The sequence below is a fragment of the Rana temporaria genome, chromosome 8 (assembly GCF_905171775.1).
Source record: "Rana temporaria chromosome 8, aRanTem1.1, whole genome shotgun sequence".
Classification (NCBI taxonomy): Eukaryota; Metazoa; Chordata; class Amphibia; order Anura; family Ranidae; genus Rana; species Rana temporaria.
The window spans coordinates 89011669-89029102 of NC_053496.1; positions in this window are offsets into that span (position 1 = coordinate 89011669).

The window sequence follows — 17434 nt, forward strand, 5'->3', positions numbered from 1 at the left end:
GCTCCTCTTACATCAGGGTCCCCAGAGAGCCCCCCATACATCGGGGTCCTCAGAGAGCCCCCCATACATCGGGGTCCCCAGAGAGCCTCCCCCCATACATTGGGGTCCCCAGAGAGCCTCCCCCCATACATTGGGGTCCCCAGAGAGCCTCCCCCCATACATTGGGGTCCCCAGAGAGCCTCCCCCATACATCAGGGTCCCCAGAGAGCCCCCCTTATCAGGGTCCCCAGAGAGCTCCTCTTACATCAGGGTCACCAGAGAGCCTCCCCCCATAAATCAGGGTCCCCAGAGAGCCCCCCTTATAAGGGTCCCCAGAAAGCTCTTACATCGGGGTCCCCAGAGAGCCCCCCATACATCGGGGTCCCCAGAGAGCCTCCCCCCATACATCGGGGTCCCCAGAGAGCCTCCCCCCATACATCGGGGTCCCAAGAGAACCCCCCTTATCAGGGTCCCCAGAGAGCTCCCCTTACATCAGGGTCACCAGAGAGCCCCCCCCATACATCGGGGTCCCCAGAGAGCCTCCCCCCATACATCGGGGTCCCCAGAGAACCCCCCTTTATCAGGGTCCCCAGAGAGCTCCCCTTACATCAGGGTCACCAGAGAGCCTCTCCCCATACATCAGGGTCCCCAGAGAGCCTCCCCCCATACATCAGGGTCCCCAGAGAGTGCCTCCCCCTTCCTTTTTGGTCCCCAGAGAGTGCCTCCCCCTTACATTGGGGTCCCCAGAGAGTGCCTCCCCCCATACATCGGGGTCCCCAGAGAGCCTCCCCCCATACATCAGGGTCCCCAGAGAGCCTCCCCCATACATTGGGGTCCCCAGAGAGCCTCCCCCATACATCAGGGTGACCAGAGAGCCCCCCCCATACATCAGGGTGCCCAGAGAGCCCCCCCATACATCAGGGTGCCCAGAAAGCCCCCCCCCCATACACCAGGGTGCACAGAGAGCCCCCCCATACATCAGGGTGCCCAGAAAGCCCCCCCCCATACATCAGGGTGCACAGAGAGCCCCCCCATACATCAGGGTGCACAGAGAGCCCTCCCATACATCAGGGTGCACAGAGAGCCCTCCCATACATCAGGGTCCCCAGAGAGCCCTCCCATACATCAGGGTCCCCAGAGAGCCTCCCTTCATACATCAGGGTCCCCAGAGAGCGCCCCCTTACATCAGGGTCCCCAAAGAGCACCCCCTTACATCACGGTCCCCAGAGAGCCCCCCATACTTCAGGGTGCCTAGAGAGCCCCCCATACATCAGGGTGCCCAGAGAGCCCCACCCATACATCAGGGTCCCCCGAGAGCTCCCCCATACATCAGGGTCCCCAGAGAGCCCCCCCATACATCAGGGTCCCCAGAGAGCCCCCCCCATACATCAGGGTGCACAGAGAGCCCCCCCATACATCAGGGCACACAGAGAGTCCCCCCCATACATCAGGGCGCACATAGAGTCCCCCCATACATCAGGGTGCACAGAAAACTTTGCGGTCCGTTATCCCTTTGAGGAGGACTTTTTGAAAAAGTGGTAAAAACGGGCAAAGTTGTTGCTGCAGAAGCTGGAGGAGCAGGATGCTTCCGAGACCTGCAAGGGCCAGGCAGAACAATTGGTTCAGGGTCTAGAATTTGTCTGTGAGTCGGCCCTGGATACGCTTCCCTTGCTTTCCAGAGCCTCCGCCTATGCGGTGGTGCTACGCCGCCTTGTGTGGCTGACATGCTGGTCTGCGGACCAATCCTCCAAGAAGGCCTTTAAGGGTGAGCGACTTTTGGGGCGTCCCTGGATGACATAATTAAGGATGCCACAGGTGGTAGGAGCACACTGCTCCCACAGTCTGGGAACCCCAAAGCGTTTTTTTCGTGCGCCCGGTGCGGCGGGGAATAATTTGCAGGGTGCTAAGGCCCCCGCTACAGGGCAGGAGTGTCCCTGGTTCCGCAAGCCTGCGGACAAGCCTGCTTCCGCATGACGGTCTGCCCCCGCCCGTGTCTCGGGTGGGGGGCCGGCTTCGCGAGTTCGCGGCCTTGGTGGAGGTCTCTTCTTTTCGATCGTTGGGTTTGCAAAGTAGTTTCCTCGGGGTACAAGACAGAGTTTCTCTCTTGTCCACTGAACAGTTTTTTCCTTCCAACCTCCAGCTTCCTCCGGCTCGCCGGCAGGCTCTGTCAGGGGCTGTCCAGGATCTACTGGACAGGGGAGTGATTGTACCAGTTCCCTCGTTGGAACGGTTTCAGGGGTTTTACTCCAATCTGTTTGTGGTCCCCAAGAAGGAAGGGGTCCGTCCAATCCTGGACCTCAAGGCCCTCAATTGTTTTGTCAAGGTGCAAAAATTCAGGATGGAGTCGATTCGCTCAGTAATAGCAGCGCTCCCTCAGGGGGACTTTCTGGCGTCCTTGGACATCATGGACGCGTACCTACATGTTCCCATATGCACAAAGTACCAGAGGTTTCTGCGCTTTGCGGTTGGGGAGGACCATTTTGAATTTGTGGCTCTCCCGTTCGGCTTGGCATCAGCACCACGGGTTTTCACCAAGGTGCTTGCCCCGATTCTGGCCCTGCTGAGACAGCGGGGGATCGCTATCGTGGGATATCTGGACAACCTTCTCCTGCAAGCTTCTTCTGGCTCAGAATTAGAAGAGGACGTGTCTATCACGTGTCAGACTCTCCAAGAGTTCGGCTGGCTTCTGAATGTCCAGAAGTCAGTGTTGGTTCCGTCTCAGAGACTGGAATTCCTGGGGCTAGTCCTGGATTCCGCGAAGGCGAGAGTTTTTCTCCCAACGGAGAAACTTCAGACACTCCAATCTGCAGTGCAGCAGTTGTAGACCCAGAAGTGGTCATCTCTTCGATTCTGCATGAGGGTTCTGGGTCTGATGGTGGCCTCTTTCGAGGCGGTTCCGTATGCCCAATTCCACACCAGGGTGCTACAGAAGGAAATTCTGTCACGTTGGGACAAGCTCCCGTCATCTCTGGATTACCAGATTCAGTTGAGTCAACTGGTCAAGTCTTCCCTGGTGTGGTGGCTGGCATCTCCGGTGCTTCGGACCGGGAAGTCGTTTCTGCCATGCCACTGGACCGTCAGTCACGACGGATGCCAGCCTCTCCGGTTGGGGGGGCGTTTGTGGCACCCAGTCAGCCCAGGGCGCTGGACTCAGGAGGAGTCCCGCCTACCAATCAATATACTGGAGCTCCGAGCAATCAAGCTGTGCCTTGCCAGGTGGTCCCTGGATCTGCAGGGCCGACCAGTCAGGATCCAGTCCGACAATGCCACGGCCGTGGCGTACGTCAATCATCAGGGGGGCACACGGAGGTTGCGCGCATCCTTCGGTGGGCCGAAAGGTCTGTTCCGGCTCTGTCGGCCGTGTACATTCCGGGACTACAGAATTGGCAAGCCGACTTCCTAAGTCGCCAAACACTAGACCAAGGAAAGTGGTCACTTCACCCGGAGGTGTTTCAGAGTCTGTGCCAAAAGTGGGGCACTCCAGACGTGGACCTTCTAACGTCCCGTCTCATTCGGAAGGTGCCACGGTTCGTGGCCAGGTCAAGAGACCCGTGGGCGGACGCGTTGGTGGCACCTTGGGGTCGCTATCGCCTAATTTACGCCTCCCCTCCTCTGAAGCTTCTTCCTCGCCTGCTGCGCAGAGTGGAAGCCGAAGGGATTCCAACAATCCTAATCGCCCCAGATTGGCCGCGCCGCTCCTGATACGCGGACCTGGTGTGTCTGGTGGCAGACGCCCCCTGGCATCTACCCCTGAGAGAAGGTCTTCTGTCGCAGGGTCCGATCTTTCACCCAGCTTTACAGTCGCTGGCTTTAACGGCGTGGCTGTTGAGAGCCAGGTACTGATGGACCGGGGCCTGTCGGGCTCGGTGGTCTCTACCATGCTGCGTGCACGGAAGTCTAGCTCACGTAGGATTTACCATCGTACTTGGAAGGCCTACATCTCTATGTGTGAGGAGATGAAGTGGCACCCTCGTGAATACGTGGTGTCCAGGATTCTGCTGTTTTTACAGAGGGGAGTGGATCAGGCTCTCACCTTAAGTACGGTTAAGAGTCAAAATTCGGCTCTGGCTGTTTACTTTCAGCGACCCTTGGCGTCGCACTCCTTGGTGCGTACGTTTGTACAGGGGGTCCGGCATGTGGCCCCTCCGGGGCACCATCCACTTCCCCCATGGGACTTGAATTTAGTCCTCTCGTGCTCCAGGATGCCCCTTTTGAGGACATTCGGAAGATTCCTTTGTTGACTCTGTCACAAAAGGTGGTTTTTCTGGTAGCAATTACCTCGATCAGACGTGTGTCTGAGCTGGCGGCCTTGTCTTGCAAGGCTCCCTACTTGGTCATCCATAAGGATAAGGTGGTGCTGTCTTTTCTCCCAAAGGTCATTTCGGCTTTTCACATTAATGAGGACATTGTTCTTCCATCCTTATGTCCTCAGCCGAAAAACCAGAAGGAGGTCACTTTACATTCCTCTCAAAGTGGTTCGGGCCCTACGAGTGTACTTATCTGCTACGGCTCCGTTCCGGAAGTCGGACTCACTGTTCGTGTCGGTGGCTGGTCCTAAAAAAAGCCTGGCGGTCTTGTCGGCCACCATTTCTAGGTGGATCCGACAGGTTGTGCTTTAGGCCTATGCCCTGAGGGGCGGGCGCCTCCCTTTCGGGTTACGGCGCATTCGACCAGGGCGATCGGTGCCTCTTGGGCTTTCCCGGCATCAAGCTCCTATGTTACAGGTGTGTAAGGCAGCGACCTGGTCGTTGGTCCATACTTTTGAAAAGTTTTACAAGGTGGATGTGAGTGCATCTTCGGATGCCTCCTTCGGCCGCAAGGTGTTACAGGCAGCAGTTTAAGGTTGGAGTTCCTCTGTTGAGTATCTCCAGTTTTGTTTGGGGTGTAACCTGGTTTGCTGTGTTGTTTTCCCACCCCTCGAATTTTTTGACACTGCTTGGGGACTTCCCTAAGGTCAAAGGCTGCTGTGTCCGTCCATGAACGGAAGAGAAAATAGGATTTTTGTACTCACCGTAAAATCCATTTCTCTGAGTTCATGGACGGACACAGCACCCACCTCTCCTTTTGTTTGTACTGCTTGTTACGAACTGGAGCTGCTAGAGCAGGGTGTGGGTTATACCCGGGGAACCACGCCCTCAGGGAGGAGCTGCACTGAGGAAAGTGTTGTTAACACTTAAAGTGCTTTTTTTCTGCCTAACTCTCCTGAAGGAAGTGGATATAACCCTAAGGTCAAGGGCTGCTGTGTCCGTCCATGAACTCAGAGAAATTGATTTTACGGTGAGTACAAAAATCCTATTTTTTTAGACAGAAATCAAGACATTTTATTAAGAACTTCCTCTGTACACATGGTAACTTGGTATGCGTCCTCAGACCCCATTTAGCAGGGATGCCACATCTGCAGTGGCCATAATCCAGGGTCCTTCTTCTTTCGGGATATTCTCAATAATCTGCAACATCTGTTTTGTGTCCCTCAGATATGCCCTTGGGCTCTGTACAGCAGGTTGCAGGTAGTGATCTATATATTGACCTATTCTAGAAGTAAGTGAATCTATTCCATTCACTATAGGTCTAGGTCAGGGGTGTCCAAACTTTTTTCAAAGAGGGCCAGATTTGATTAAGTGAACATGCGTGAGGGCCGACTATTTTGCCCAACATTCTTTGAACCATTAAAATTCAGTCTAAGTGTGTTCCTCCAAGCAACTAATACACGGCCCAACAATAATTTTCTTGCCTTTGCGGCTGTGTGTGGTGAAGAGATGAGCTTGGGCGTGTTATTTGGATATACAGTATTTATCGGCGTATAACACGCACAGGCTTACCATTGCCATGAATTCAGCCTCACCATTGCCATGAATGCAGCCTTACCATTGCCATGAATGCAGCCTTACCATTGCAACCAATGCAGCCTCACCATTGCAACCAATGCAGCCTCACATGTGCCATAAATGTAGCCTCACATGTGCCATAAATGTAGCCTTACCATTGCCATCAGTGCAGCCTCACATGTGCCATAAATGCAGCCTCACATGTGCCTTAAATGCAGCCTTACCATTGCTATCAATGCAGCCTGAACGATGCCCATTTGCACCCTCGGAGGGCAGAGGGAGGGGGGCGGGACGAGTGCCGACAGATTACAAACAGGAGAATGTCTTGTTTACCCTGTGGCCTCTTTAATACAAAGTCCTGCCTCTTATGATATACAGAACAGTTATCCAATGGCATCCCAGGAGACGAGACTTCCAAGGCAGCGCCAATAAATACAGTATATATCTTTTGTGGCCACAAACAATATATATATCCAAATCCCCAGGGGGGCCATATTAAATCAACAGGGGGGCCGCATTTGGCCCCCGGGCCTGACTTTGGACATGCCTGGTCTAGGTGGTGGTTTAGTCTTATCTTTGTGTATTTTCGGAAGGGAATATATGATAGGTATACGGCAAGAATCCGGTATTAAAAATCTAGCTTCTTTCTTATTCAGTATGTTTTTATTTAACCCTAGATGTACTACTTGTTCAAGTGCATTTCTGCACCTGGCATGGGATTGCCGTGTAACTTACTGTAGGTGTTTTCATCTTCCAGCATATTCCTCATGCTGTGGCAGAATAGTATATACCCAAAAGTTGTCAACTCGTGTCTGCATAGTCCACATGTAATATATCCCAATGTGCAGCTGGAGAAGTGTGACAACGGGGTGCTTTATTGCTGCACACCACATCCGCAGGTCCCTCCCATCATCACGCTTGCTTGAAAGAATAGGAGAGGCATCCCCATAAGGGCATTGTCCTTCATCTGTAAATTTGGCTGCAAATATGCCCCATTGAAATCGGCCAATAAATGGAAAAGGCGCACACATCATGATATCGTAAGTGCAGCACCTGACGTGACGGGAGACAACCTCCCAGTCCCCCACATCCTATCATGAAAACTGGTGCGCGTCGCAGCTCCTGGGTTTCAGATGGCCAAGCAGCCCCATATGGACAGGCCGCATAGTAGAAAACAAACAAGAGACAATGTAAGTATTTAACAGGTAAGGAACGTTACTAGGTGTTGAAACTAAATATCTCCTTTGTGTGCAGACCCATAAGTCTATCGGATACCTAAGATTAAATGGCAGTGCAAAGCTGTACAAACACTGGTCAATTGCCTCCATCCCTATTTTGTGTGTGTGTGTGATATATATATATAAAATAATATAGGGGGTGGGGGGGGGGGTTGGTGGGACTTTAATTGAAACACACTTGGACATGTGCCTCCATCCTTATATCAAGTCATTTAAAAGAAGAGGTTTTGGGACTGAATGAGGCAATTGAACAGACAGCTCAGTATTATAAAAGGTCATATAGCATTAAACAGTAAATACATATAAAAGCTTTTTCATTTTATATATATATATATATATATATATATATATATATATATATATATATATATATATATATATATATGTATACACACACACACACACACACAAATGGTGTAGCAGCACATTCACATAATCCACTGTGCAATGGTTAAAACTGTATTGGAGAATTCTTTTGCAATATCAGAAAAAAATATCATGGTATGCCTACAATAATGTATAAAAAGCATGGTTTTCATCCTACAGTGCTCGACGCATTTGGTAGTGTAAAGACACTTCTTCAGGAACTGATGCATCCACATGTCTGCAAAAAATACAAACACCCCAATAAACTCAGATTTAAAAAAAAAAAAAGGGGGGGGGGATAACATGAACAAAAGGAAAAAAGTCCTAATTACTCATTTGGAGCTACGGTTTAATAAATGTGCAGCACAAGGGCCACTCGGATAATTGTCTGTCCCGGGAGCTGAGGTAACGAAACTGCGCGTGGGGCGACCATACACAAATCATCCCAAAAAAATAGAAGTCTCTCTGGTGTGTTGGATATCAACAAAAGAGTTGCAAATCAGACTTCACTCCTAGCTGATTGCCCCAAGGGTTAAAAGTTGTATGTAAACTCCAGACTATTAAATATTTCTAGAAGCAAAAAATCTGGTTGCTTGACTGCTATGCTGAATCCCTCTGTTCTCAATACTTTGATCCACTGACCTACAACAATACTCTGCTGCATTCCATGAGCAGGTGTCCCCCCCCCCCCCCCACACACACACACTTGGAGGTTCTTTGGAGAACTACAAGTCCCAGGTTTGCATCTAGGATAGAGTATACTTTGTCGGGTATATACATTTACATAAGGCCTCGTACACACGACCGAACATGTCTGCTGAAACTGGTCCGCGGACATGTTCGGTCGTCTGTGCGGCTGACCGGACCGGATTCCCGGCCTAGCGGACAGGTTTCCAGCGGACAAATGTTTCATAGCATGCTATGAAACATGTCCGCTGGAAGCTTGTCCGTCGAACATGTTCGGTCGTCTGTACGGTCGCCTGTACGACTCACCGGACATGTCCGCTCAGCCGAAAGCCCTCGCATGCGTCAAAGTGATTCGACGCATGCGTGGAAGCATTGACCTTCCAGGGTCGCCGCGTCATCGTCGCGGCCACGTCACCGTGTTCGCTGTCTGCGGGGATTTTGGTCTGATGGTGTGTACACACATCAGACCAAAATCCGGCAGCGGACATGTCCGATGAAAACGGTCCGGCGGACCGTTTTCATCGGACTGGTCCCATCGTGTGTACGAGGCCTAAGAGGTGTTCCCTTGCTGGCTTTTTTTTAGGGGGGGGGTTCCACAGGTCCCCCTTTCTCCCCCCCCCCTCCTCATACATTTTTTTTAATTGGTAAAATTCTTGTTCTCTTCTGTGAACTTCTCCAGGGGCTGGCACTGCAACGTTAATTTTACTGCTGTACTCGGCTTGGACTTGTCCCTGCAATGAAAAGGGTATCCAAAAGGCTTCAAATATTAGAAAGTGCTCTCGCGCCACCAAATAAATGAAAGAGGTGTAAAAAAAATATATATAAATATAATGTACAGAATGTAATGCTGCTAAATCTAATTGGGTAAGTAAATATGTCCAAAAGTGAATGAATATGATATGATCAGCGCATTAGTGAATAAGACACTGGAAATGTGGTTATAATAACCTAAAGTGACAATGTGCAAAAAAAATGGCACATCAATACATAAATGCAAAATAATGATGATCTTCATGAATAAAAGTGAATCTTCCAGAAATCTTCTATACTGTTCTCCTGGATATTGAGCTCACAGAGCGCTTACCTTCCTGTGTAAAGATCTTTGCCTTTTAGGAAGGTGTATATCCGGCTGGTTCTTTCCTTGTTGTTTCCTTTGGAGTGTTCCCCAGCTGATGTCCGGTACTGTGGGTTGCGACTTGTGTATCCCTTGTTGCTGCTCAGGTATTGCTCAGAGAAAGAAGAATGATCCCATGGTGAAGTATATAATGGTTGTTTATTAAAAATAAAAGAATAACTTACAGGTCCATGTAAAACAAACGAGCTCCATTTTGACTTCCGGGTTCCGGTCCTTACATGTTACACCACATCACGTGACTTGATGAAGTGATCAAGAGTGACAGCAGGATTATCTTTGGGCTTGGAGAACCACCATCTGAATGTTGCCATCACCGCTGCCCATTAATAAATATGAAAATTAGGCAGAGCAAGTCCACCTTGGTAAAGCGGCAGTTGGCGTGTCAATTTAGCCAGATGGGGTACTCTACCCGTCCAAAGAGAGAGGATAAGACTCAGTCTTAATAAAAAATTAATTGTGGATTATCAAAGGGGTATTCCTGAAAAAAATATTGAAATTTAGGTGGAAAAATCATTTTAAGTAGATTGACTATCCACCAGGGAGAGCGTAAGGAATCTCTATAAGTTGCACTTTTGTGATAAGTAGTTTGAGTTCCGAATAGAGAGCTTCCCTCCAATCTTCACCCCCAGGTAGGTAAGTTCATCAACACAATGAAGAAGAGTACCCATGTGGATCCTGGGGCAGGAAGGATGTAGCATAAAGATGACTGATTTGTTCCAGTTAATTTCAGGATAGAAACTGAATTCATGTAGAACAAGGGCATGAGACAGGGAGGAAGATCATTAACTACTTCAATACCAGGCACTTTCACCCCCTTCCTGCCCAGGGCAATTTTCAGTTTTTAATACTTTTATGTAACCTTTTTTTTTTACAAACATTTCATGCTAAAGTTTAATAAAAATCTAGTGTGAGTAATGTCTAAACCAGGGGTACCAACCAATAAACTGCTAAATGGAGTGGTAATACAGAAACGTGTGTCACAGAGAAGGTGACTATGAGGGACAGTGTTCTTATACACACACACACACCTCTTTCGCAGCAGCTGCTCATCATTATAACTGTTTACTGTATATTTATTAACCTTGTTATATATATAATTTGTGACTAATGTATGCTTTTTTTTTATTCATAGTTATGGTAAATCATTTTCAAAGTCCTTGTGTATATGTACAATATAACTCCTGAAGAAGTGGTAAAATTTCATCCACAAAACATGTAGAGCAAGCAAATGCACAGATGGTAAAATGTTCCAGATGCCACACTTTGTGACTATGAAACACATGTTTGTCAGATTACCCTAGTTTGTTTTAAAAATCATTTTGTATTGTATCAATATTTGTATTTTTGTATTAAAATTTAAAGGGGAGTTCCACCCACAATTTCACTTTTTAAATATAAATACCCCTGTAATACACAAGCTTAATGTATTCTAGTAAAGTTAGTCTGTAAACTAAGGTCCGTTTTGTTAGGTTGTTAAAGCATTTAGATAGTTTATAATCTAGAAATACACCGTGGCCATCTTAAGTGTGGGCATCATGAAGCCAGACTGTATGACTTCCTGGATTTCAGCTTTGCATATCTCGCACATGCTCAGTGCACAAGCAATGTATTAGGTTTCAGTCAGGTTTGCAAGGACTACTGGGAAACATGATGCCTATCCCAGAAACCCTTGCAAATAGCCTAGGCAAATAAGGAGGAGTAAGTAATGAAGGATTACAAAATAAAGGTATTTACAAGCAACAAATTAAATAAAAATTGTCCATTCTGAACACTATGAGATTAGAGCATGCAGCACAGACAAACATAAAAAAATGGGTGGAACTCCACTTTCATTATAAGATTTTTTTATTGTTGTTTGCATGTGTAAATTACAAAAATAGTGCGCCAAGTTACATAGACTTGACATAGTGCATACACAAGCATACATTCCCCCCCCCCCTATCTCTGTATCATTATATTTTAAGTGAAAAAAAAGACCTCTTGAATTCAAAATTGTCTTCCCTTATGTCCACCATCCCCCCCACCGCCCTCCAGCCCTCGCCCACCCATCCGCCCTCCCATCACACCTTGGGCCGGTTTTTTAGGTTAATTTGCTTCAATAAATTAATCCTCCCCATAAAGGGATGTCCAGTAGCGGGTTAAAGTATTGATTAAATGTGAAAGACTTCCTCTTCTTATATAGAGCATCCCTTTGTGTCTAGCCAAGGTTTCCACATCCTCACAAATTTTCTATAGTTGCCCTGTCTAGTAAGTGTAACTCTCTCGCTCCAGATCATTGTGTCAATGGTTTCAACCCAAGCTTTGACAGTGGGTGGAGTCTGGGCCTGCCACCTCCACGCAATTAACTTCCTTGCCTGGAAGAGGCATCTCAGCACTACTTCAAGGGCGCCGACAGGCACTCTATCCTCCTCAATACTGCCTAATAGGCATGCCTTGGACTCAGCTTCCAAATTCGTTTTAAAAGTTTTATTTATTATGTCTATCACCTCCTCCCAGTATCTGAATAGCTTAGGGCATTTCCACATCATGTGGATAAGACTGCCTGTCGCTCTGCACCTTGGACATTCATCAGTACTTCTCCACCCAAGATTGAACATTCTCTTGGGGGTATAGTATACTCTATGCAAGAGGAACAAGTGTGATACTTTCTGAGATGGAGAGATCGAGACCAGTACCCCCCCTCCTCAAGATCGCGCTCCACTGTTCCGTGGACATTTGCCCTAAGTCTCTCTCCCACCCTATCCTGCTCTTAATGGGGCCTGCCCTACTTATTGTTTTAGCTCCTATTCTGGAATACAGTTCGGAGATCAGGCCTTTAGTTGTTTTTGAAGAGGTTATTTTCAGGAGGGTAGGAGCCGAGGACCATACTATAGGTTGTGACCCAAACTGGGCTTGGATGCCGTGCCGGATCTGGAGGTATCTATAAAATGTTTTGTTTGCTATATTGAATTCCTGTCGCAAGTCTGCAAATGATTTCATATGCTCTCCCTCATATAATTGGTTTAAGCGGTTTATCCCTTGTCTCTCCCATTCCTTGCATCTCTCAATGTCTTTTAATTCCTTTAAGTTTTGATTGCACCAGAGAGGGGCAAACGTTGTTATTCCCTTATAGCCCAACAGTGTTTTTGTTGTTTGCCATACTTTAAGGATAAGTTTTATAGTTGGACATTTATGAATAAACGAACCAGCCTCGAGTGCCTCCAATATTGTCCTATGTGGTGCCCCTATTAGCATCAGTATCCCGGGATTCCCGTCTCCCTCCAATCCGCAATTCGCAATATGTTGTAACTGCGAAGCTAGGAAGTATGTTTTCGGGTGCGGAACTGCCATTCCCCCCTCTTTAGCTGGTAACTGCATGGTCTGGAGACAAATCCGGGCTTGTCCCTTCTTCCAAATTAAATCTCTGAAAATGGATTCTATCCTTTTAAACCATTTTTGGTCTATCCAGACTGGGGAGTTATGAAGGATATAGAGTAGCTGGGGCAACCATAGCATCTTTATTAAATTACATCGCCCCGCTATGGATAGTGGTAGTTTACACCAGATGTCTCTTTTGTGTTCCCATTTGGCCAAGAGGGGAATTAAGTTATTTGGGACAAAGCTATTGATGTCCCTCGTGATCCATATCCCGAGGTATTTCATCATTGCTACTCCTTTTAACTGAGGAATTCCGTGGGGTATCCGGACACCAAGGGAATCAATTGGCAGTAGTGCTGACTTTTCCCAATTGATGACCAGCCCAGAACATAGCCCAAACTCGCCCACCGTTTTGATTACATTTTTTAACGATGTTCCGGTATCTCCCAGAAAAAACAGGACATCGTCCGCAAACAGTGCGATCTTATCCTCTATGGTTAGTCTGCGGAACCCCTGTATATCTTCTGATTTTCTGATTTTGATGGCCAATGGTTCCATCGCCAGCGCGAACAGAAGGGGGGAAAGGGGACAGCCTTGTCGAGTTCCTCTCTCTAGCTGGAAGGTTTCGGAAAATTTGTTATTGATTTTAATTTTAGCTCTTGGCTGGTTATATAACAGCTTCACCCAACTAATAAACCTGGGGCCAAACCCGAATTTCTCTAAGACCTTCCATAGGTAGTCCCATTCCAGACTGTCAAAAGCCTTGGCGGCATCCAGGGCTAAAACAGCTCTGGAACCTACCCCCTCTGTTGGAATTTGCATATTCAGGAACAGTCTCCTGATATTAATACTGGTTGACCTATTTGGGATGAAGTCAGATTGGTCAGGATGTATGAGCGCTTGGATATTCCGGTTTAGACGAGTTGCTAATACTTTAGTCAAGATCTTGGCGTCAGTACATAGTAGTGAGATGGGACGATATGATGAGGCCTCAGTTGGATCCTTCCCCTCCTTATGTAAGACAATAATGGTGGCTTCTAACATAGAGGTGGGGAGTGTTCCATGAATCAGTGCCCAATTTAATGTCTTGAGGAGTTCTGGTAGCAGAATATCCCCGTATCTTTTGTAGATCTCTAAGGGCAACCCGTCTGGGCCAGGTGACTTTTGAGTTGACATCCCCGCCACTGCCTGTTTTAGTTCACCTAAAGTGATTGGCGCCTCCATATCAATGTTATCTTCCTCCGACAGTGACGGGACGGACATTCCCAGGAAAAAAATTCCCGGTCCTTCGGTCCCCTCCCTCCTCTTGGAGCTATAAAGGGACACGTAAAATTCTCTAAAAGTATTTAATATCACAGTTTTATCGGTGGAAGTTTCCCCTCTTGCTGACGTGACTGCTGTAACAGTGGATGGGGGGGAATTAGTTCTAATAAGCAGAGATAATAGGCGCCCCACTCGCTCTCCCTCTCCAAACTGGTTCTGTCTCTGGAATATTCGTTTTCCCTCTGTTTTTTTTTATGTAGTCATTTTATATATCTGTTGTTTTTCTAACCACTCTTTTAAACTGTGCGAGGTTGGGGCTTCAATGTATCTCTTCTCTGCCTGTAGCAGCTGCTTCCTTATCTCGCTCTCACCCTCCCTATTTTTCCTCTTAATCCCTGCTATCTTTTGAATCAGGAGACCTCGGAGGTGGGCTTTTAGGGTGTCCCATACCACCCCCACTGATGCAGTTCCCACATTTATCTGTAGAAATTCTTTGAGAGCAGACATCACCATACTGTGTTCACTCATTAGCTCGAGCCAATGAGGGCTAATTTTCCATTCATTGGGGTACCATTTGCCCCTAGCTTTTATTATCAACTCAATCGGTGAGTGATCGGAGATTCCTCTTGGGCCATATTCTATGTTAGTTACTAGTGTTGCTGCCTCGTCGTTACCCAACGCCATGTCTATTCTGGATAAAGTGTGGTGAGTCTTCGAAAAACAGGAATATTGGCGTTCCAACGGATAGCGCGTGCGCCAAATATCGCATAATCCAACTCATCCAGAAATAGAGCTAATCGATCCTCTCCTTTTATTTTAGGTCTGTTTCCCGGGGGGAACCTGTCCTGGGTCCTATCTAAGGCTTCATTAAAATCTCCTATAATAAGTATCGGAATCCCTGGTTTATCCAATGTGAACTCAATCAATTTGTGTAGAACTTCAAATTTAAATGGGGGGGGGGATATAAACACTGGCTATCACAAATGGTTTATTTTCGATTAAGCAGAATAAAAATATAAACCTTCCCTGATCGTCTATCCTGCTCTCTCTACAGGAGAATACCAATCCTCTTCCCACCAGTATACTCACACCCCTAGAATAGGATGTGTGGTAAGAGTGGTAAGTGGACTGGAATTTAGGACCGCACATCTGTGCAGCTGTTTTTGCGGTTAAGTGCGTCTCCTGCAGACAGAGCAGGCCTGCTCCTCTCGCCCCCAGCATATCTAGGATAGTCGTTTTCTTAATAGAGTCCCTCATTCCACGCACGTTCAAAGATTTTATGCAGAACGTTTTATCTACCATATCCTATGGTTGAATTTGATATTAGCCACCCTATTGTTCTCTTTTGTCTTGTCTCAAGAGAGATCCCAAGAGAAAAAAAAAAATGGTACAATCATAAAATGTATGAACCTTTAACCTTTGCCCGATTTGTGTCTGGGAACACCAAGAAAAAACGAGGAGACCTGGCAGTGAAAGGGACAAAAGAAGGTCCAAAAACTCCACTTTAACCTGTGACTGTTCTTTGCAGTTATTCCACGCTACCATTAAAGTCTATGATAGCCTCCCCCTCCATATGTCCTTTCCTCTTTGTAGAAGTTCCCCCCCATCTCCTCTCTGTAAACCTACCTCCCCCTCTTCCCAGTATCCTCCCTATAGAAGCCTCCCCCATGTCCTTTCTGTAAAAGCACCCCCCCCACCATCTCCTCTCTATAGAAGCACCCCGATCTCCTATCTCTAAGTGCCCTCTGATCTCCTCTCTGTAGTTGGTCCCCTATTGCCTCTCTGTAGAACCCCATCCTCAATCGCCTCTCTGTTGTAGCCCCCCCATCTTCTTTTTTTGTAAACGATCTCCTTCCCAATCTCCTCTGTAGTAGACCCCAATCTGTAAAAGATCCTAAATAAACCTCTCCACCATCTCTGTAGAAGCCCCCACCACTATTTCCTCTCTATAGAAGAACCCCAATCAACTCTCTGTACGTGGCCCCCATCTCCTCTCTACAGAACCCCCTCTCCAATCTCTCTGTTGTAGCCCCCTCATTTCTTCTATCTCCTCTCTCTAGTAGCTCCCCCTCCAAATTTCCTCTCTGTAGTAGACTTCCCCATGTCCTCTCTATAGCAGCCCCTATCTCCTCCCTGTAGTAGCCTCCCTGTAGTAGCCCTAGTCCCAAATTCTTCTCTGTAGGAGCCCCCTCTTGCCCTTTCTGTAGTAGCCCCAATCCCCAAATCTCTCTGTAGTAGCCCCTACATAGTTACATAGTTGGTAAGGTTGAAAAAAGACACAAGTCCAACCTGTATGTGTGCGCTTTTATGTATATCCTTGTATGTTGTGGTCGTTTAGGTGCCTAGCTCATAGTTTTTTAAATGATCTATGCTCCTTGCTAAAACCGCTGCTTGTGGAAGAGAATTCCACATTCAACCCTCTATGCAGTTTCCGGTTAAATCGCTTTTCCTCTAATCTTTGTGAATAGCTGAAGTCTTTTTTAATGCCCCTTTGCTGAATTTTTTTTATCCCTATTGCAGGGCAACAGCACGGTATTTGTATTGAAAACATATCTCCTCTCAAGCGTCTCTTCTCCTACAATCTCCTCTCTGTAGTAGCCACCCCATACTCTCTCTGTATTAGCCTTACATACCCTCTCTATAGTAGCCCCATCACCCGATCTCTCTGTAGTAGTCTCCACCCCCCCCAAACCCCCCCTAGCCTGTAGAAGCCCCTACCTCCCGGAATAGAGGGTTCAGCTCTGCTCTTGTGTTTACATACCAGTCCCCGTCTCTCTCAGAGCTCCCCTCACCCTCGGCCCTCATTCCTGGCAGTCAGTCGGTCAGTGCAGCATGCAGGGCTGTGCCAGAGATGTTAGGCACTGAGCTGGGCCCCTCTGCATGCTCTGCTCACGTTGGCTGCTGCCATCTTGTACCTGATAATAGAAAAAAAATAAATAAAAGAAAACACTACTCTGTGATAATATTAAAAATACTACATACAGTGGCGGAACTACCAGGGTCGCAAAGGTTGCACTTGCGACCAGGCCCTAAAGCTCTGCCACTGTGAGGGGTCCTGCCCGCCTGTTCTCCCCGCTGTGTGTGTGCATGTGCAGGGGCGGACTGACAACTCATGGGGCCCCCAGGCAATAGGAGATTATGGGGCCCCCAGGAAATAGATTATGGAGCAACACAGTATACATACACACAGAATACACATACACACACTGGGATGACATTAGGCAGCGGTAATGAGGGATAGGGATGACAACCTTTTCTTGGGAAATACATCACAGGACACAGAGACTTAATTACTTAGTGGGTTAGATAGGACACTGGCAACCCTAATTACAATCCGAGTTCCTCCCCTATATAACCCCTCCCATATGGAGAGTACTTCAGTTTTGTAGCAAAGCAATAAGTGTCCCAACGTATAATCCCGAAGAGGGGCGGGAGCTCTGTGTCCTGTGATGTATTTCCCAAGAAAAGGATTTTACAAATAAGCTGTATTAAAAAATCCTATTTTCTTGTTCATACATCACAGGACACAGAGACTTAATTACTTAGTGGGATGTCCCATAGCAATGCCCAAATTGAGGGGAGGG